The 22,115-nt window shown below is 39.7% G+C and overlaps 1 long non-coding RNA gene across 1 annotated transcript in view; it reads right to left on the bottom strand.

Moving 5' to 3' along the window:
* Positions 1–235: 235 nt before the first annotated feature.
* Positions 236–22,115, bottom strand: part of LOC127473093 (uncharacterized) — a 60,799-nt gene continuing 38,919 nt past the window's right edge. Inside the window, exon 3 of the long non-coding RNA XR_007905272.1 lies at positions 236–1,120. This is a non-coding gene — a long non-coding RNA (uncharacterized LOC127473093). The remainder of the gene's footprint in view (positions 1,121–22,115) is intronic.

The following is a 22,115-nucleotide window of genomic DNA, read 5'->3' as shown; positions in this document are numbered from 1 at the left end:
ATTGACTGCTACCTGTGACTACCATCCAGGGATGGTAGCAGGTAGCTGGCCCAGCAGAGCCAGCTGCTCTCTAGACATGCTGGCTCATACCTGATAATTAAGCTTTTTATTATGAGAGAGTATACATATATGTATATGTGTGATATTTGTGCTTTCTTCTTTCACACAGAGATTGTTAACAAAGTTCTATTTACCTAAAAAAAATGTTTCTCTGTGTCAAAACTTTGGTGCTACATAGTTCTAATTTATTTCAAATATATTGGCAGTTGCAGAAGGTTCAATACTGTGCATCAACAAGCTCCAGAGCTGAAACCTCAGAGGACATATTTCTTATTTTTTCCATTTAAAAAAGAGGCAGAAGAAATATTAATATGCTCTTAGGGCACTATTTTTCTTGACTATGGAGCCTTAAGGTCTTGTCAAGAATTGGGATGATATATGAAAAAAATTGTATCTGCTTTATGTGCCATGCAGTCCACCTTTATACTAATTTTCTATACACACTTTCTCCCAGTATTATTTTATTACAAATATGGTGTATAACATAGTGTTTCAGGAGATACCAAAAAATCACCAAGATGAATAAGCATATATGGTATTTTTAAATGTTTCTAAGAAATTTACTTAAATTAAGGATTTTTATGTTTCCCCAAAATAATTTCATGCTGTAAGTAGGAGGAGGCAGAGAAGTCAGAGGCTCACACAAGGAACTTGGGAGAGGGAAACACTGGATTTTAGGTTCTCCTTTCCTTTTTGCCTGGCAAAGAAGACTTAATTACAGACTGTTTTTTCATATAATGCCTTTATGTTTGCATCTCTTTATCATGCAGCTATGTTGTCACTGACCCTTCAGGTTCACCACTGCTTTGAGCTTACAAAACTATCAATCCTGAAAATGATCTACCAAACTAATGCCTGTGAGGGGCAAATCCCACCAGCATGCTCAAGCCTATGTGGTAGTAAGTGAAGCAGTTCTCAGAACAAAGAGGCTGGAAGTAATCCTGTATTTGGACTACTGATTGGAGTTTCATCACAAGAAGTAACTCTTCATCTGTACAATCAATCTTCACAATGTTTCAACAGCTGGAGTTAATTGTCACTTGCAGAAGAACATTATCACCTGTGAAGGAAATAGGACATTGGGGGACATGCTTCATCAGAATTTAGGGAGAGCTTTCTACCCAAAACTGAACAGTATGAGCAGGGAAACCAGAAAGAGGTTTTTTGAGCTATATATATTATTTAGTGTGTGAAACACAGAAGAAAAAGTATTTTGTAAGTGAATTGTTTGAGGAAGCATTCCTCTGAAGTGACCTTTTCTTTTACAGTGCCTTCATGAAAAGTCAGTGAAAATAGCAGCTTCGCCAAGCATTTTAATAGCACCAGGTTGTACCCTGCAAACTGTTTCACATGTTACCAGCTAAGATGGAGTTCATTAAAAGATAATTTAAGTTCTTCTACAGTCTGGGTTATACTGGGGGAAATCTAAGGTAAGCAAATGACTTCATGTTATCAATTAAAACATAAAATTACCTGAACAATCTTAACTCTGCTTTATTGTACAAACACATTGTGGCACAGCCTGGAAGTACATCCCCATGTGCCGCTTCACCCCTACCCCAACAGGGCTTTCACCTGATTCTGATGGGATGGTGAAGGGGCATTTAAAATACTCAGTTTTGTACATAGCCTTCAATGCATGGCCTTTTTCATAGTATACTGCAAACTATAGTTCCCATCACAGGATTCATCTCATTAACTTGAAATATCATAAACCCTGATTATTTAGCTTCTGTAGGCATTCTGCACTCCTATCTCCAGAGGGTTGTTCATCTGACCTATTTTAGATAACCACTCAGGATGAAATGTATCTCTTGATTTAGACTGTGTTTCATGTGAAATGATTGAACCCTCAGCGTCAGACCAAATGCTAATGTGGTCTAGAATGACGAAAATTTTTTTTTCAAAATTTTCTAAATTCCTTACCTAAAAACCAAAGTCTCCTGAAAATCATTTGTGAGAGTTTAGGGCTAGCTATAAAGCTACTAGGTTCAGTGAAAAAGGTAAGGGGTTGTAAAGAAGATATCAGTCTTTGACAAGAGAGATGATGAAATGATACAGTGAGTTTTTCTGAACACTAATATTTACTGTCATTTTTCAAACCTGAACCACTTACCATAGCTTGTATCTTCAGTAAAAATGGTGCTCAGTTCTTTCAGCCAACAGACATGTCCCCAAGTGTAAACCCGGCCTGCAACAGACTGACTCTCCCTTGGAGGATGCCCCTCTCTCAAACCATGTATGACTCAGGTTCCCATGAGTCAATATGAGTATGGATCCTCCTCTTTCAGTTAGCCTGCAAGCTTACAGTTGCAAAGACTTTCTTTTACTGTCAGCTTTATTCTTTGCATGTACAACAGGTCTCTGTTCTTCATACATCTGTGTTATAGTACTTGTTGCTTTTGTATTATACAGTTATCAACATTGTCTATTAGCACTTGCATTAAAATATTTGTGCAATGTTTCCCCTTTCCACTCATCTTTTATATCAAGAAGTAAATAACATTGCTTTATTTCACATATTCAACCTTCACCTAATCTCTTTATTGAGCAATATGAACTAGAAAATGTAAAGAAGTACCAGCTGATTTAGCAGTGAAAGTGTATTCTGGTCTATATGTTGGCTGGTGGATCATAAACCCGCTTGCCTCTAGCACATGCCTTCCAGCCTAAGCGGGGCTGTGGGTGCTGGAGCAGTGCAAGCCAACTCCGCCATCAGGCATTACAGGCATTTCTCTCATTGGTGGGAAATATCTGGAAAATCTCTCTGCATTTTTGGCACTGTCAATCTTATGCTTAGCTGTAACTTAGAGATAAGTTATGGTATGTTCAGCTGCCATTATTTTGAATTAGACTAACATCATTTAGATTTTTTTTTTTTGTATAAATATCATTAAAGCTACAGATTCCAAAAGTTAGGACATATATTAATAGAGTGTGCTCACTAATACCAGGAAGATCATGCCTCTTGTTCCATGGGATTTAGGCTTGTATCCGGTTCAAACATACTTGTGGTATGAAATGTTAAACAGTGTTGCTGGTGACTAGTTATTCACAAAGGCCAATGCTGATACCTCATTTTTCTTGCCCTCACACACTCTCAATTGCACTGGAAACTGCTCCTTGAAAACAAAACAAGTGAAAAAAGCCACGGTGTTTTCTTCCATGGTTAGTTGCCAGTAGTTCACAAAATAAAAGCCTGGACTGAGAACTAAAGGCTTTTTCTGTTCTTGTTCCTTGCCGTACCAAAGGGGACCCGTGACCTGCAGCTTGCACGGGTGGATTCAGATGTAATCTGGCTATTTCTGCCCTTCACCCTGAGCTGCTTGCAGCAGCCTGTGAGACAGGGCTAAAGCATAGCCAAGTGACAGGATGCTGACAGTACTTTCTGGTGACCACCGTCAAAAAACATTTAATTTATATGCTTTGTCATATGTGTACAGCAAGTTCCCTTGGCCCCTGTCAAGACTCTGGCAGGGAGAGCCAAGTCATGTCCCTTGGCTTGTCTCGTCTCTGGCAGTCATTCAAGCTTTCAGCTTGCCTTGGAGTAGATGACATTCACTTACAGTAATCTTTCATAAATGTTCAGCCTCCAGAAGATAGTGAGTGGTCTCTGCTACTTTATATTAGTCATGTTTGAAGATTTTGGGTTTGAGGCCTGAGCACTTTCCATCCTTATAGAGATTGTCATGCAATAAATGGGGATGTCTACAGGTTCTGCAGTGCATCAGATTGAATGAAAATCTTTTTCTTATGAAAAGAGCTTTCTAAATTACTTTTTTATTTTCTTAAGAATGAGAGAGACAAACTAATGCCCTACAAAAGAATTAATAATGTTGACTCGGGCTGGATAAAATCCTCCTTCAAGATTTAAACAATCGGATGTTGACAGTCATTCGTCTCAGGTACCAAGCCAGCCAGATACAAGTCAGCAGACATATCCCTGTTAGCGCTTAACTGAGACGGAGGCAACAGATGCTACCTCTCAACAGAGCTTATTAGACCATGCTCAACAGCATGTTGACATAGTTAGAAGGTATCCCAACTTCTTCTGGCCTGCAACTGCTTAGCTCATTGCAAAAGCAAAGGAGCAAGCAACCACACGAGACCTGGCAGACATGCCACACTGGGATTGTGTGTCTTTTGAAAGCATCAGGGTAGCCTGAAAGCTCTGTTGTCCTTTGCACTTTTACAAAGTCTCCCCCTTGACTAGCACACCAATCCCTGTGCTATGGCTCTCAGGCCACTTTCATAGCACACCACCTGTTTGTACTGAAGACGGGTTGTTATTGCACACGAAACCTCTTACATAGAGAGGTAGTCATACCATTCAACTAATAAAAAAGAGCTACTGGAAGTAAACTGAATGAAAACTGCACTTTTATCCACCTTCTCTCTTCCTGCTCCCTCCATCTGTGCCTCAGGCTTGTGTGCTGCTTTATGTTGGTGCTTACACTAATACTGCTTTTCATATGTAGGCAGCATATAGTGCCTTGTGGGTACCTTTATGACTTTCAATGCATAAATGACAAATTATTGTTTCACTTTTTAATCCAAAATTATGTAAAAATTTATTATTGTAGCCAGGTCTCATCTTGCAGCAGTCACTGCCCAAAGAGTTGTCAGGCACCAAACTGTTCAATGATATTATGACTCACATAATCTAAAACTAAAATAAGGATGCTGTGTATGTTTTATCTGATAGTGATTGATAATTTAAATTAATATCTTCAGTATTTTATGGAAGGGCAGATAAAATAATTCAGAATACGGAGAAGATAATTCCAGTGCTTTCGGAGATTTGATCATAATAAACAATTTGTACATTTAAAAAGTCTAAGTTTTATGGTTTTGGAACAAATTTTCTAAGCACATATATGTGTTGCTTTGTTTAAAATTGCAGTCAGCAAGCCAAAATTACATGTTCAAACTGACCAGTCTTATGGAAAGCTAACTCTGAGATCCAAGTGGTAGCAATGAAATGGTGACTGCCATTGCAAATGCCTCAGGTGGCACTGGCCTATAAGCAGGGCTAGACAAGATGAAAACAAAATGTCTTAAAATGATCTATCTTCTTCCAGCCATTTCTGGTCTGTTCTTGACCAGTGACTGGTTGTGTTTGAAATACACCATTTCAAAGTCTGCCTGTGAAGACTATTCCAGAGACTAACAGATGCACTTTTCCGTAAAGTTTATTTTTTCCAGTCTAGTCTTTCCCCTGTATTATTTTTTTCAGTTACTTCAAGGCTCTAGAAAGGTGCCAGAGAAAATAACAGCAGAAGTTCTGCAAGATGGAGAATGGAGAATTAAATAAAAAGACACAGGGGGAGCTACTCCTTGTAGAAGAACTAAGTAAAGGAAAGATTTTTTGGTAAAAGCATCAGCCAAGTATGCCATACTTATCATTCTGTCAACTTTGCTCTGTGAGTCACAAGTTGTTTTCTTTCTAGAGTTTCACTTTTCTTACCACAACAGTGAGAACAAACAGAAGGTCTAGGGTACTTTGACTCATAGCGCAATAAGATATTTTCATACAGGATTTCCCTGTGTCAGTGGGCATCAAGGCAAACAATGCCCAGCTACAGTTAGCTACCAGCTCAAGCTTTTGGACAGAGATGACCACTCTGCTCCACCAGTGGTTGTCTCTACAGGGACAAGTAGCCGAGATTTGGACCACCATTATTGTGACTTGTTTGCTTGAACACAAGTCCCAGAAACCAGCATATTATTATCTCCAACTCATTTCTTCAAAGTTTATACCGTTCCTGGGTGCATGTAATTTCAAAATATTTTGTTTATTTTTCAGTCATTGAACTTTTACAAGACACAATATGAGGAAAGGCACAAAAAGTGGTTTCTTTGTATACTACAGTATCACAAACCACCTGAATGAACTTGATGCAGAACAAGATGTTAGATTGGCTGTACTTACTCCTACAGGCCATTTAAAGGCAAATCTTTACAAACCCAGTCTTTGATTTTAGCCCATCCACCAAACCCCATCTATTTGATACCCTTTTATGACAAATAGGATGACTTCCGAAGTGAGAAGTAGGGGTAAAAGCCTAGCTGTTGAGATAGTGATTATTCCCTAAAGTTATTAAAACATGGTGTCTAAAGGCAGATGGAATGACAGTGACCTGAAATAACAGGAAGCTGGCCTCAGTTATAAATCTGGCAGGGGCTGAGGGTGATGGTGATGGAAGCTTGTGAGCTGTATCCAGAGCCATAAAATATAGCCCTGCCCTTGAATGAACTGGAAGACATATTTCGGTCGACAACAAGTCAAAGTTCAAGCATCACTGGCCTTCGGGACCTCTGTTCAGGCCTTGTTCAGATCCAAATACAGAAGCTTTGGAGCGATCTTTTTACTCTACTGCTAAATTTCACTGGCACCTAAGTCTTCCCATCTGTTCAGCTGTGGGCTTTCCCCAAAAGAGTCACTAGCATTTCCCTTGTGAAAACTGGGCATGAGAGAGTAAACTCTTGCATTAACTTTAGCCCTCTCCTGGTAGTCTGGAAGGGAGAGCTGGAGAATCCAGACTTTTGCAACTCTTTTTTTTTGCCTTTGAATATGCAGTGTTTTGTGAAATCTGTTCTACAAAATGACTAGCAAAAGGTGAAAGGAAATTGCAAGGGAAAAAAAAGAAAGGAGTGAAGTAAAAACAGAGCCAGATAAGAAATAATTTGCTTGAAACTGTGAATCTCAATTATTCCATCAAACAGGGAAAAAGCAAGCGAGTGCTCTGTATGGAAAAATTGCATGCTGATGATTTATAGGGCATGAGAATTTCAGAGATTCACAGGGCATATCTGCAGAGCTCACAACCAGCTCAGACCCAATGGCAGAAGTAATGGGGCTTAGTCTCCCTTTGCCCAGCACCTGCTACTAGTTTTCTTAATGGGGAATGACGATTTTCCAGAAGGATCTCCAAGGGAGACAGTATGCAGTAAAGGTCTGCTCCTTTTCAGAAGTAGTGTGATATCCTTATTAAAAACTGTGCCTTGATGAGAAAAATGTTAGTAGACAAATACAGTCTGAGAGGCAGATTGAGTCAGAAGATCTCCACGAAAATTAACAATTCTTCTAATTAAACCATTATGTGAACTTCTGGTTGCATTCAGACACATCACATACATCACTAACACAGGATTCATGATGCGCTGAGGCCAATCTAGATTCTGGCTCTCCCCCTGAAGGACACTTCATCCATTGACTGCTTTGCTCTTCTTCACTGCTGGCTTCCGGCCAGGGCAGGTAGCAGAGGTGGCTCAGCCTGGCCATGCAGCAACCTGCAAGAGGACATTTAACCTGCACCAGAGAGGAGGAGGGCTGGATTCTTTCTTCATCAGTGGCTCATACTGTAAGTTGGTAGTGAAAGTGCACCCCAGAAGTACCTGTTATAATGTGATATGGTGAGCTGATCACTCTGTACTTGGAAATAGAAGACTCTTAATGCGACTGAGCTGTTGCTCACAGCAGTGGTGTTCATGCCAAGGTCTTCTAATGTTGCACATGATCGTTGCTTTTGGTCTGATTTAGAGGATGGCTACTGCTAACTATCTTTGTTAAAAATCTTTTTTACTTTGGTGGGCCTGCCCTGGATCCCCAGTCTTTTGAGGATGGTCCAAAGTGATTTTAGAGTTCACGCTGTTTCCTTATGCCCTGAATGTTCACTGTGTAAGTACAGCAGCACTGGCAAAGCGAAGAGGATTCATAGCCCTTCCTACTTCACTGCTTAAGTCCCATGGGTTTTTGTGCTGATACACAACATTAGGGCAGTAAATGGATTACATGACACCACAGAACAAAAAACCAGAAAGGGCATGCTGCTATGTAAGGAGTATTTCTAGTCTTGCTTCCTATAACTCTGCTTAGAGGGGAGGACAAGGAGTTTTTCACTGGAAGCTACGAAGATTTCCACTGTGGTCACTGGTAAGGAGTCACACAGTTCCCCAAGATCACTGCTGCCAAACTTGAAAGCTTTGTTGTCTCCCTCCATTTATGGGCAATATCCCTAATTCACCCACTTTAGGACTACAGGACAGCAGGAGAAATTTCCTGTAATTTACTGTTCCAAGCAAATTTACACAGGACCATGCTGGAAACTGCTTCCCTTCAGCAGCTGTGTGCTTTTGACTGGTGCCTGCTGGTGGTAGGTACTGCATGCACACCCAAGAGGTCAGAATGAGACACCAAGATGACTAACTGTGCCTTCTGGAAAGCATTATCAACAAGACTGCTGTATTCCCACATTTGCATTTGAAAGATCTTGTGCACACCCATGTTTTAAGCATAGTCACAGTCAGTGCATTAAGGTGCAAGAGATTTACAGACCACATTTGAAACTTTAGCCTGTCCATTTTATAAAACCCATATATTAAAAAAAGAAAAAAAGTAAAAATCTTTGTGATGCCTGAGCAGATATGGAATTACATGCAATTTCTGTCTGATTGTGTTTTGATATACAGCCCAAAGATTGAACTTTCAGCCTTCTTTCCTAACAGTTGTCTGAAAATTATAAAAGCATTGAACCTGGCCACCTTTGAACCTCGAATGCTACTGTGGTGATTCAGGTTTTCCTTTGAAAATGCTGAAAGAAGATCATACTCCAGCAGGAGAAAGAGGAGACTTAGTATTTTTCCTGTAGGCCTTCACAGTACTCACATATTTTTTTCTGTATTGGTAGTGATTCATATCACAAATGCCTTTGTCCATTTCTCTCTCTCTGCTACAATAACCCAAGTAATTAACTAAGTGAAGAGGCTGTCAATTAAACACTGATACTAATCTTGGCATAAAAGCTACCTTAAGAAACACTGAGCTGGAACATATTTTACAGTGACACCACTGCCTTCATTCGGCTCACTTCTCAGACAATTAAGTGCTCCAAATGTTTGTGTGTCATCCGGGCAACATTAGTAGCATGAATGACCCCTGCTATAGATACAGTCCCTGCAAAGAATGCCTGGGAATACAATGCCTATTGTGGCAGCAAGGCTGATTTTATCAACCAAGGGACATTATATAGTTAATTAATGCCAAGATCTTTAATGATAAGATTGTCAAGGACAATTAAGAAGATTATTATAAGTGTCCTTGGTAACAAGAATGCAATACTGATTTTAGCTTACTTTCACTAAGTGTGGCTTAAAGGTCAGTTTCTCTGAAGTGTGAATACTTAAGCATTCTTTGGATAGATGTCATTATACATTAATCTCAGAAGGAAAACACATTTTTCTAATCTAACTGTGCAGTAAGTGAAAATTAATGTGAAACTCTTGCTAAGAAATTAAAGTAACATATTTCAACAAGAAACTTCTAGCCCGTGTCACATCCTCAGCAACAGCTCTGGGGCCATATTCTGACATAAAGTCAATGGAATGACTTGCTCCAACTTCAGCCCATGTGGTTCAGAACCATGACCATGGAGTCACTAGATGGACAGACCCTCCTCAGTCAGCACTCTTATGCTCGCTAAGTTTCTCCTTTTTTTCATCTTCCCAGTATTGGATCGGATCTAGCTTTACTGTGTCTCACTTGTACATCAAACTGAAGCTCAAATGGCACTTGACGTAAAATCTCTGTGAACTGGATAAGCTCACAGAAGACAAGTGATGGATACTGGTAGCACAGATTGCACCTTGAATGTTGAAATTAAGAGAGGAATTAATTTTGTCTTTTAGAACTGGAGAAGGGTGTGCTGTAAGATGACATTCTAGCCTCCTACGATGACACCGTAAATACAGGACACTTTATGATTTAAAGTTTTCAGCGATTATATGAAAGATGGATGTGGTTTTCCTACCACACTATCTCTTGGAGATTAATTTAGTATCTGGCTTCTGTCTGATGGGCAAAGTATTAATCACTGACTTCAAAATAACGAAACACATTTGGCAAGGTGAGAATACTGTGATCTAATGTTCTTTTATGTGGTGGGAGCAGACTACAGCAGAGATGGGCATACCTGAAACTCGAATCTTGAAAAAGCTTTTAGCAGTTGCTAGCAAAATTGGAAATCAGTTTTAAATGGAATTGTCTGAGGAATGGATGAGCAGTAGATACAATTCCATAGATATGAAAGAAATAATTTGCTTAGAAAAATCTTTTGTAGTTAAAGATAGATATGAACATTTGATATATATTTTTTTAAGTTACAGCAGTTATAAGGAGGGGAGAAAAGGAAAGCTTTCAGCTATAAAAAGCAATATACAGTTTCCATTCAGAAAAATTAAAGCAATATCTAAAATATCACTAGCCATTTAATTAAAACCAAATATAAGGCATTAAAACCCACATACAATAGATAAATCCATGCCAGGCATAAAGTTAATATAGAAAGAGATTGTATAAATACAAACAGGGCACAGAAAAAATTAGGAGATTTAGGAGAGAGACTGCTGTGCCACTTTTAAAACAAATGGTTCTGTAGAAGTTATAAATGAAATAAGAAGCGTATTGTTTCGGGAAAAAAGAACACAAGGAAAACAATTATTAAAATTACTTTCTTTCGAAACCAACAGGTTTAAACTTACATCCAGAATCCTGAAGGATAAGCTAAAGAGTTCTTCAGATCAGAATTTGTAATTTGTTTTTAAGCACAGAGTAATAAATTTATCTTCTTAGATAACAAAGGGTAGAAAACTGATTTTTTTTTCATTTTTCTTTTTTTGTTTTTAAAGGAAGGGGAGGTAACTAAAGAAGTCGATCAAGGGAAACTTGTATCAGTTACCTGGTGTCAAATCTGAGCAAACTAATGAAAGTCCGTTTAAGACTACCAAGAAATAACTAAGTTCAAGACCCCCTAGACTGAGAAACTACAAGCTACAAAAGTATGGTTATAGGTAATCAGCACATTTTGTGGAGCGTTGGTCTTTTTAAACCTAAAAAGCACTAAGGTTACATACTTGGTCAATAAATGCAAGTATTTTCTGATAGTATAACTTGGATTTATCCCAGGTATCTGATATAGCACTAAATGCCACATTGATTTTAAAACCCCAGTTGACTCTGAACCAGGTACACATTCTGTTTGCCAGTGCTCGGTGTAACGGATTGGGAAGCCTGTCCACCACCATAATACAAAACAGGAGTTAACAATGGCATGTGGCCTTGAAAGCTGCTTACATGCAACCTTGCTCACTCATCCCTGAGAAGGTAAGGTCTTTCTTTTAAAGGATTTTCCAGAGGAATTAAGATCTGGTCCTTCCTTTTAGCACAAAAAGACTGCTGCTTTGCATAAGGAAGTGAAAAGCTGGAAGCCACCAAAGGGCTCTCTACACAAGCATCCCACCTCCCCTGTTTGACAGCCCCTTTTTCCCTTTTTTTCCTTTTGTTCTCTCACAGTGCAGATTCACTTCAGGTGTCTCTGTGAGGTCCTAAACTGATATAAAAATATGATTTAGGTGAACCAAGGCTCCACACCTGGGGATGGAAACAGAGCTAGGAGATGTTGAAAGTCAAAACTGGGAGTATAAAATTGATAAATATCCATTATAGTTGCCTCTGCTTCTTCTTTCCCTCTCTCCCGTACCCTATCCAGTCATTATTTCCACTTGCTTCTGACCTTTTTTCAGCTCATCCCTGCACAGAATGCTCTGAAGACTACTTAGGGTTTTCTGTGAAAAAGTTGATTCATAATCTAACTTTTAAGGGGGCAAATGTTTGTTTCACTACATGTACCGCCACAATTGTCAGTGAGCATCCCCTTTGCAGCTGTATTGTCACGTGCACCACTGAGAAGACACTCAAAGAGAGAAAAGAAATGCTATTGCAGCTCACTGGCCAGTGACACAGACCACCACAGGGACTAAATTCTCTACTGGTTTACTTCCATTCCTTCAGGTTGTTTCTGAGTAAAGATGGGACTTAGAGAGTAAAAGGCTAAGCCTGGAAGCCTAGCCATTTGCCACCTCTGCACCAGAAGCTGTGTGTATACTAGCAGTTTCAGAACCCTCCCTTCAGTTTACTCTATAGACTTGGAAAATTGAGAGGTTTATTTGCATATAAGAAATATAGAGAAATTTTGAAGCACCACCCATACAAAAAAAATTGCACTGATGCTTTTTTAAAACACAGAAATAATCTGTTTGCAGGAATGTGGGAAGAGTAGTGAATAAAATCAAAAGTGGTGGGGTTTTGCACAATGGTTCATGTTCAGCACCAAAACTATTTTGCCATCAAGTATATACTGATATAAGCAGCAGCTGCTTCTCAGAAAATCTGTTTTCCTTAAATTACTTTATAATTGCGTTATTATTAATCATACACATGTCAGTTAAATGGCAAAGAAATTGCAGTTCTGATTGTCCATTCACACATGACAATTTTATTCAGCAAGCTGCCTTCCTGACAAACTGGTGGATTGCTTTTGCTGGCTCACAGACTTGAACACACAGCCTTTCTGATGCTGACAGATTCCATCTGCTCCCCTTTAATTAACATCTAATATGTAAACCATCTAATACATGTAACACTGCATAACAAGGGATTAAGAACTAGAAGGTAGCTCTTCATCATAAAACTGTGCCATCTCAGGATCTCATTATGAACGGTAAATGGTACCAAAATCTAGTGGGAACCGCACACTAGTAGAAATACCAACATGTAGGTACTCTGACATATATGAACACAGACACAAAATAAAGTGGAAGGTGTAGCAGCGTTCATAAATGGATTCACATTGATACTGCTCCAGCTCAGAGATATCAGCTGATTTAATGCAATTACAAGGAAGAATGGGATCTACTAATTTGTGTTCCCAATTATTGCTAGCTAGATAAGAAGCATCATTTCTATAAGACTCTGGTGCAATCCATTAAACCCATTAAAAGTGCTAATTAGCTCATGGTCTGCAAATGAAACTGTCCAGGCTGCACTTTATTGTCTAATACCTGCCAGTAGTCAAAAGCTGGGGATGAAAACATACAAAGACTAGATTCTAGGAAAGCCCTGCAACCAAATTAAGATGTCAAAAGTAAGGGAGATAAAATACTTTTCTGCATAACAACAGCTGATGAACAGGCATGAAATTTATGTGGCTGGGGGACAGGGCTTGCCACTATTCATGGCTGGCTAAGTTATGTGAAAGGTCAAGGCTGCTATGTTTTCATGATAACATCTAAGCAGAACACAAGCATTTAGAGAGTCTCATCCACACATCTATCTAGTGAGTTAGATTAAACTCATGCAGAACAGCTGCAACAAGGCTTGCAAGGCTCAACAAAGGGCAGGAAGATTAGACATCTTGATAATAAGACATGAAAGACCCTAATGGCAGGAGGAGAACGGGAACTGTGCTCGCTAACCCACAGCAATAACAGAATCATTATTTGAAGCCTCTGAGAAATAACTGGAAGAGAGGGGGAGGGACAAATGGAGGGGATAGTGTGAGATCAGCACCTCCTGGCAGAGTTGGTCATTGGTTTTCTGCAGCATGTGAGCTACGATCTTGTGGTATGAGCTCTTGAGCTAATAATATTATTTTAAGTTGTACAAGTTGTTCTCCATTTGCTCAGAATGCGTCTGGAAGGCCAGTCTCTGAAAGCATGCTCACATGAAGCTCCTCTACACTGTGGGCTGGGCATGTCTCTGAGAGGAAAGAGAAGTGAACTGCTCACATGTTCTTAAGATACATACGTATGTATTTGCTTGTCCCTCTTACCTGCTTTCAGTTTCAGGAAGCTCTAACACTATACAAGAGAGCACAGGAGCCCATCATTCACATCATCTTCAGTGGGGACAGGTCAAAAACTTGAATTGAGGAAGAGGGATGTGTCCCCCCTGAGACTGATTTTTCAGTCACTGACTCTTGTCATCGAAGTGGAAAAAAAAGGGGAGCCAGTGCAAATCCACATGAGCATACTTTAGCATGTGCCCCACATCTCTGTTTCTTAGAGCCTGGGTACCTGATAGTATACATATTTAAGAATCTATGAAAATAAATAAATAAAGTTCATGGAGACCACTGACAGATGGTAATGAAGTGCCTCACAAGAAATACGCCAATGCTACCAACTACCCCAAAGTGCAGAGATCCAAACTTACTGCTAACAAACACCACTGGAGTTTTGAGTATGTCAGAGGTGTGTGACAAATACTTCCCAAAAGTCATATTTGTTTTGTTTTCTGTCCACCTATCTAAACTTATCTGTTCACACTACTAACCTTTTTCCATACTAGAAGGGTGTATCTTTGTCAGACGATGCCAGATGCTTGTCCTGTCCTCTTCACTTTAGTTAATGGTCATGTTTACTCTTGTCTCAAAGGCAGTGTCTGAACACTTCTTAATAAAACGTATCAATATTGTGACAAAGCACACCTTTCACTTGCCTGAACTATGTGCATTGAAAATGCTTGAAAATGTTCAAGCATTTCATACTCTGTGCTATCTGTAATTTAGTACTGTCTTGAGAAAATACCTAAAGAGTAAGAAAAATAAAAGCCCCAGTCCTGTCTTTATTCAGTTATTCCTAAAATAGGTGGGTTTTCCAGTTATTTTGTTAATGTGCTAAACAAGCAAATAAATTACTTTCCAATTCTGTTGTTTTCTCTGAATGTTTTTGGAGAGAATGAACCTTTACTCAGTTATTTATTTTGCTGAGGTTTCCTTTATAGTAGCTTTAAGATCAGTCCTTGATTTCCTAATCCTTTCCTTTTTTCCTACCACAGGCTAAATCCATTAGGTAGTTACACAGTCATTTACAGGCCATTAAATCTTCTTTTGAGAAGAGACTCTAGTTAGAGTTTCACTCTTATCTCTGTTTCCGATCAGAAGAGGAAATCCCGTTACTTCGAGTCTGCCTTGAAGCCTTCCATCGGCATCATGCTCTGCAGGAGAACACCCATCCTTTTCTCCACACCCCTGTGGCATCCAAAGACCCTGCTAAAGCAAGCATCAGCTATCTGCCTGATCTCCCTGTTTTCTCCCTTGGGAGTGGTCAGCTTGTAGCAAGCAAGCTGAAATTCACATTTGCTGCAGCAAAGCCTTGCTCCAGACAATATGCCAGACAGCACAGGGCAGTTTCTGGGTTTGCAGCCATGCTCTTTAGGGGAGGAACCTTAGACTTGCACTGGCTAATGGATGATATACTTCAGTAAGGTTGGGGAGTAGAAGTAAAATGGAGGCCTTTCATATTGATGTAACAAGTTGATCAGAATGATACCATAGACTAGGTAGTTCCAACAGAAATGTTTGGGAGCATCAGTCCATAGGTTATAGAGTCTTTACTTGCTCACATAGCTGCTGCTGCATTCATAACTGCAGAAAAAGGAACTCCTCTGTGTGGGTCCCAGGGGGCGGGGGGGAGAGAAAGGGAAAGAGTTCATTAGAAAGCAACACCTGCAGTGGGAATAGAGGCTGCAGGAGATGGCCAACCCAATCCCACCAGCAGTAACAGATGAGGAACAGGAATTTAAGTGGATAATCCCATGAGCAGCAGAAGCCATACAGGGAGGTTTTCTATTGCTGCCTTGCATGGATTTTCTGCTTCCTAGTAATCTGGTTGAGCTCAAATTACAGCATTTCCTTTTGGAGAAAGTGCTAATCTTGGTGTGTTTCCTGCACTTATTTGATAGCTTTTTCAAGATTTAGGAGTCCAGTGTCATGGAGCTTTCTCAGGATAGGAGTTCAATATCATGGCAGTCTCTGTTCTCCATTTAGATGTTTTCGGAATGGACAACAGCATGCAAAGAGCCACATATACAGACTAGGCAGTTTGCTTACAGAAATCTTACTTTTTAGCAAATCAGGCTGAACGTGGTTTGACCACATGCACTTGAAATCTAGCTAATTTTGTGATAGGCTAGAATATAGCTTTGGGGAAAGATCTCACTCAACCCTAAGTTTTGACTACTTATTTTCATATTGATTTAGCCATCTCTCTTTTTTTTTCTTTTTTTTTTCATCCCAATAGAACTTTACAATTTTGATGTGACAATTAATATCTCCCTACAGATAGACAGAGAGCTCCAAAGACCAAAAGGAGTCAAAATCAAGCTTGTACCTCAAGGCAATTGAACTCAATTTTATACCTTGGTAATATCATGCCAATAGAAGGGGGAAAGTGCGGTCATATGTCAATGAAGTTTTACAAATTGCTAAACAAAACTGAAGAGATATTTTCCTGGTTATGAATAGTTTGAGGTTTTTTATTATTAAACAAAAACTTCAAGTTTTGCTTTTGAGGAAAGAGTGCAAGCAGGTTGAACTTGTACAGAACAAGTAGCAGAGAAGTTGCCAGCTCCTGTGTTTTGGGCAGGATCTCTAGTGGATTTCAGGCATTTCTGTCTTATTTAATCACCATTAACTGCAGACTGGAATGCTGACACCATGTGTAGTGAAAGCAAAGAGTGTAAATTGGGCATGATAGAGGTTTCTTGATGCAGGAAGGAAGTAACATAACACTGAACAAGCTCAAGTTGCACTGTGAGAACAGAATGAATAAGAAAACCTGGTCTCTGTCACAAGACAACAGAGAGAAAAAAATAGATAATTAAAAAGAGGCTTAGAAGGAAAAGAGTAATGAAATGTTTCCATTTTACTTCCTAAATTGATCTTTTGAAATAAAGAATAGATATACCTTTAAAAGCATGTTATGTTTTAGTTAAAACAGCGATTTAAACAATTATCATTAATCAATTAACATTTAATTTAGTGAGAAAAATCTTATGCTTAAGTGCCAAAGTCCTTTTTCCAAAAGTTTTCAGCAGCACAACTCTTGTCTCAGGAGATAGGAACACTTACATTGAGAACTTCAGAGAGGGATCTTCAAACATCCCTGACAGTTTGCTGGGAACCCAACACAGCCAGTGAATAGGAGGAGTTCAGGATGCAGGCCCCACTGGGCAATGAAATGCCTAAACCCTGCTGGCCTAAACTTCCTGCAGTATATTTCAGTATGAGAAAAGCTTCTTGAAGCTCTGTCCTCAGGTTTATGACATGTTTGAACAACATTCTTGAAGTGTACTTCTCAAAAAAACCACATATTGTTATGTTTTTACAAAGGTGTGTAGTGATGGGACAAGGGCAAATGGTTTCAAACTGAAAAAGTGTTGATTTAGATTCGGTATTAGAAAGAAATTCTTTACTGTGAGTGCAGTGAGACACTGAAACAGGTTGCCCAGAGAAGTTGTGGATCCCTGGAAGTTTTCAAGACCAGGTTGGATGCAGCTTTGAGCAATCTGGTCTAGTGGAATGCGTCCTTGCCAATGGCAAGGGGAGGTTAGAATCAGATGATCTTTAAGGCCCCTTCCAGCCCAAACCATTCTATGGCGATGCCATGATGATCCCATCTACCCTGTGCCACCCCGATGTATCCCACACAGAGAGGTAAAAGGTGACTTTGGGCCCTGGTAATGATATTGGCTTCTGTTCCTCTGTATCCCAGCAGACCAGGCCTTCTCCCAGCTCATTCTGCCTTAGGAAGTATTTCCCCACTCTTATGCCCTGGTGACACATCCATCCTACCACATGGGCTGTATGAAGGATGGATGGTCCCATGGATGCAGGTCGTTGGTGCAGTGAGCCTTGGGGTCCAGCACACTCTAAAATATCTATGGACCCTAGGAGAATGCTCATGGTGGCACTTTAGGTTTCTTCGAGAAGAAGAGACACAGGCACAGGCAGACTCAGACATCGGGGAGAGGGGATGACAAGAAGTAGACTACAATTTCCCACAGTTTCCTGTGACTGTGATTCTGTTCCTAAGCCCAAAACGCTGAACCTTCTCCTCAGAAATAGTCTTTGGAATCTTACTGTCCATAGAGATTTTAAAACTAACCTGGTTTAGCAATTAGGTTCAACCTCACTGGAACCAAGGGAGTTATAGGAAAAGATTATTTTTACTGTACATGGCTAAACCCTTGCTGCCCTAGCAAATAATTTTTCTCTGAAGTGAAAAATTCCCCAGGCTGAACAAGAGGAGCTCCTTTGCAAGTAGCCAATTCAGAATTACCTTGATTTAAAAATCACAAAGAGATACCGAACAAATTTACAAATCATCCCAGAGTCTCGCCCACTCTTTTTAGAACAAAAGATATTGTTTAGCTGCTCTGATATTGACAGCCTTGCTCAGATATTCAGCACCATATGAAGAATACTCCAGAGAAGACTGTCATCAAAGTCCATAGCATACCTCTTAAAGCTGTTATAATATAGACTCCACATTGTTTGTTGTATCTAGATACACTATGCTACAAAAAAGCCTCCTTTTTATTACATGTCACCTCATTTTATCTTCATAAAGAAATGTTTAGGTTTCTATCCTTTTGAATGTGACTGAATAATGTTACTTTTTATTTATGAACATATATTTTGAATTTCAACAATAGAACACAAGGACAGACCCAATGAACAGCTCTATTATACTTAAGAAATTGAGTTTCTATTCATAAAGAGCTGAGTAGCACCTATTAGATGGTTTCCTATACAAAAAATACTGAATACCTCTAAATGAGGCTGACTATATCAAAACACTAAAACATGAATAGGATTCATTCTCAAAGGAAGGACTGAATGAAAGTAAAACTATACTGGTATATCTTGTAATGCAGCTATTTACAATCTAAGAAGTACCTTTACCTTGGCTTAGAATCACTCTGATTTCTGCTACAGTGTTTTTGTCATAAATATGCACCTTATTATACAGAGGAAGGATTTCTGTGAACAGCATAAAGGGCACATTTACACACTAATTCCCCTGACTAGCATGTGATGTTTGCCACTAAATACAATACTTGCCATTTTTCAGATTTAGAGTACCTTAACCGTGTGTTCATATTTTTAATTCTCTGCTACTACTTTCAAAAAACATGTAGCTGAACAAGAGTGACTGTAATAATCTTTGATAATAATTTTTCAGGAGTTATTCAGGATGAGAAGACTTAATTCCCCAGTTCAGTGACAAAAACAGTCTCTCTCGAGTGTCAAGTCTTAACCAAAACAATGGGAAAAGAAAGGGGATAAAATATTTCACTTTGTATAGAAGCCACATGCAACCTTATCAAATTGTGCATCAGGTAGAAAAACACAGTCTTAGTAGAAATTTTCAGAGATAGAGACTTTTCACAGATGGAAGGATATGTTTCCATACAATACTTATGATTGTCTTTTTTTCCCAAGTTGAATTTTATCATTTGCCAAGGATATGCAAAATATTACCACTGATCTATGAGTGCTCAATAACCCTTGTGTTTGGTTTGAAGTATCAGTGTGCAGACTAATGGAAAGCCTGGATCAGCAGTTGTAGCAAACCTTTGATGAGGATGCAAAAGGTGAAACACAGGTATTGCCAATTCAGCTCTGTGATGCCTGAGAGCCTCATACCCCAAAAGATCACCATAGAGGAGGTGATCCTGCCCCTCTGGATCTCACTGAAGCCTAGTGAGGCTGCATCTGGAAGGCTGTGTCCAGTTCTTGGCTCCTTAGGAAAAGAGAGATTTGAAGCTCCTGGAGCAAGTTCAGCGCTGGGCTACAAAGATGGTTAAGGGACAAGAGCATCTCTCTTACGAGGATAAGCCAAGGGAGCTGGGCCTGTTCAGCCTCGAGAAAAGGTGACTGAGAGGGAACCTCATCAATGTCTATAAGTATCTGAAGGGAGGGTGGCAAGAGGATGGACCCAGACTCTTCTTCAAAGTGGTGCCAAGCAATAGGACAACAGGCAATGGGCAAAAACTGATGCACAGAAAATTCCACCTGAATATGAGGAAGAAATTCTCTACTGTGCGGATGACTGTGCACTTAAACGGGTTGCCCAGAGTCTCCTTCACTGGAGATATTTGAGAATCATCTGGACAGAATCCTGTGCCATGTGCTCTAGCATGAACCTGCTTGAGCAGGGAGGTTAGATCAGATGACCCACTGAGGCCCCTTCCAGATTTACCTTCTGTGAAAAAGCAGAAAGCAAAATCCAGGGCTAACAAGAACATAGATGGTAGCTATTTTATTGGGTTTTCAAAAAAATGAGGCAACAGTAACTCATCCATGTACTAATAACCAATAGAGCACATATCAGTGAACAGGTTCCCTACTTCAGTTTGAAGTGTAAGGGAAGAACTGCTACTCATTGTATAGTGAATATAAGCCCAGGGTAAGGAACAAAAGTGTTTTTCCTCCCTAACTCAAAGTTTAAAAGGCAAAGTTCAGTCATCTGGTGATGCCACAAACTTTTTTTTAAAAGTTTCTGTCTAAAATGTTTAAGTTCAAGAAGATTTTTGACTTGAAAGGAGTTATTCTTGTTGTTGCTTTAAAAATCTAAAACTCTCAAACACAGTGGCCATATCCTTCAACAGTAAAGCCACTTAGAAAGAGCAGTATTGCTGCTAATGGAAGCACTGTTCAAAGGAAGAACATTACTCCTTAGTTTTTCTCCATAGCCAGCATTTGCTACAAGGGGAGAGACATTGATCTCTGGCTTGTGGTGGATAAGTACCAGCAAGTAAAAGTCAAAAGTGCTTTCTATGTTGCTTTTTTTGTTAATGGCTTCTGCTCTGTTAAGACAGCGGCTGTTTGTTGTTCCCTCTACTCTAAAATACACATTTTGGTCACAAAACTGATTCTGCTAGGTTTCTGAGTGGGAGCATCCCACAGTGAATATCTATGTCCACCTTATGTTTCACTGAATGTCTGAACATTATTGGTAGTTATCCTGAATTATCAAAATTATAAAGATTTTTTTTTAATGAAAGTTTATTAGCCACAGAATAATAGAGGCTGGGATCAGTTACAAGAAGCTAGAAGGGGAGTTATTTCCAACTGTTAGTAAGTCTACCAGTGACTACTAAACCTTTGCTATATCCCACAGAGATTTTGATCAACATCCCTGTAGATTCCCCATTACCTTGCAGTGCAAAAGTTTTTCCTGTGTTTCCTCTCCTCAGAGGCAAGGGCAAAGCAGGACTGAAGGGCTAGCTTTTGACTGTAGGAGACCTTATTTTAGGCCCTTTATGCGTCGCAGGTTTCCTGTCCATTCTCACAGAAGTTGCATGAAGTCAATCACCCCAGTCCCAAGCCTTGGGGTCTGGAAGTAGATTTGTGTGCCCCATGAGACCCAGGAAGTTTGATGCCAGAGAATAAGAACAAGCTCCACTAATGATGCAATCTGTCTCTGAATTTCTGCTGCCTTATGCAGAAACTCTGGGCCGCCCAGAGTTTCATAGCCCTATGTCTCATCCCTGAGTTAGGGAGTAGGAGGTCCTTGAGAAGGTTCAAACCCTCAATGTCTAGCCTCCAGGTTCTGCAGCAATGCATCTAGCCTTCACTGTCCCTGAGGGGCTCAGCTAGGAGCTCAAAGGGTCAGCAAGACCAAGATCATGCAAGCAGGATCATGACTCCATAGCAAGGAAGTGCATTCACTCAACATCAATGTAAAAGAGGAGAGAGATCTGCTCTGAACCCTGATTCCTGCCCACAACACTCTTGATGAAAAATAGATATGCACTTCAAGGCCAAGGGCCAGAGCACAGGGCTTTCTTTCCCCACTTCACCAGGCTGCAAAGCACAAGCTTGTTTTCTCTCTGGCTGACTCCATTAACCTGATAGTCCTTGCTGAACAGTGGCAGAGCCTCAGTGCAGATGTGGACAGTACTTCTGACACCTTGGTCTCACCAAGGTGAGGTTTTAATGGCTTAGTCTTTCTTCTTTCTGGGTGCTTTTGTGTACCTGAGCTTGAATGTTCTTGTGCCTCAGTTTTCCCTCTCATGTCGCAAAATAAATATATTAATAAAAATAAGCAGGTATGAGCTGAACCATGGGAATCACAGAAATAGCAGGTTAGTTACAACATATCCCCTCAGCAAAGGAAGCAGGTGTCAGCGCACTTCAGTTGTAAGTATGTAAGTATGAGGTCAAAATACTTTTAAATTTCCTTTTTGAAAAGGCTCCAACAAGAACCTTGCAAAACTATTGCAACACAGACCAAAATTTTCACAGAAAGGCTGATTTGTGATTTGCAATATCAAAATCTTTGAAAAACTCAGGTTTGAAAAAGCAAAATAGAACAGAACCATCAGAATGCATTACTTGTTTTAGCACTTTCTAATTTTTCAATTCATA

Source organism: Manacus candei, unplaced genomic scaffold (assembly GCF_025592945.1).
Source record: "Manacus candei isolate 608988 ecotype Guabito, Panama unplaced genomic scaffold, ASM2559294v1 h1tg000034l, whole genome shotgun sequence".
Taxonomy (NCBI): Eukaryota; Metazoa; Chordata; class Aves; order Passeriformes; family Pipridae; genus Manacus; species Manacus candei.
Note: the sequence above shows the minus strand (reverse complement) of the source record. Positions and strands in the feature narration are given on the sequence as shown.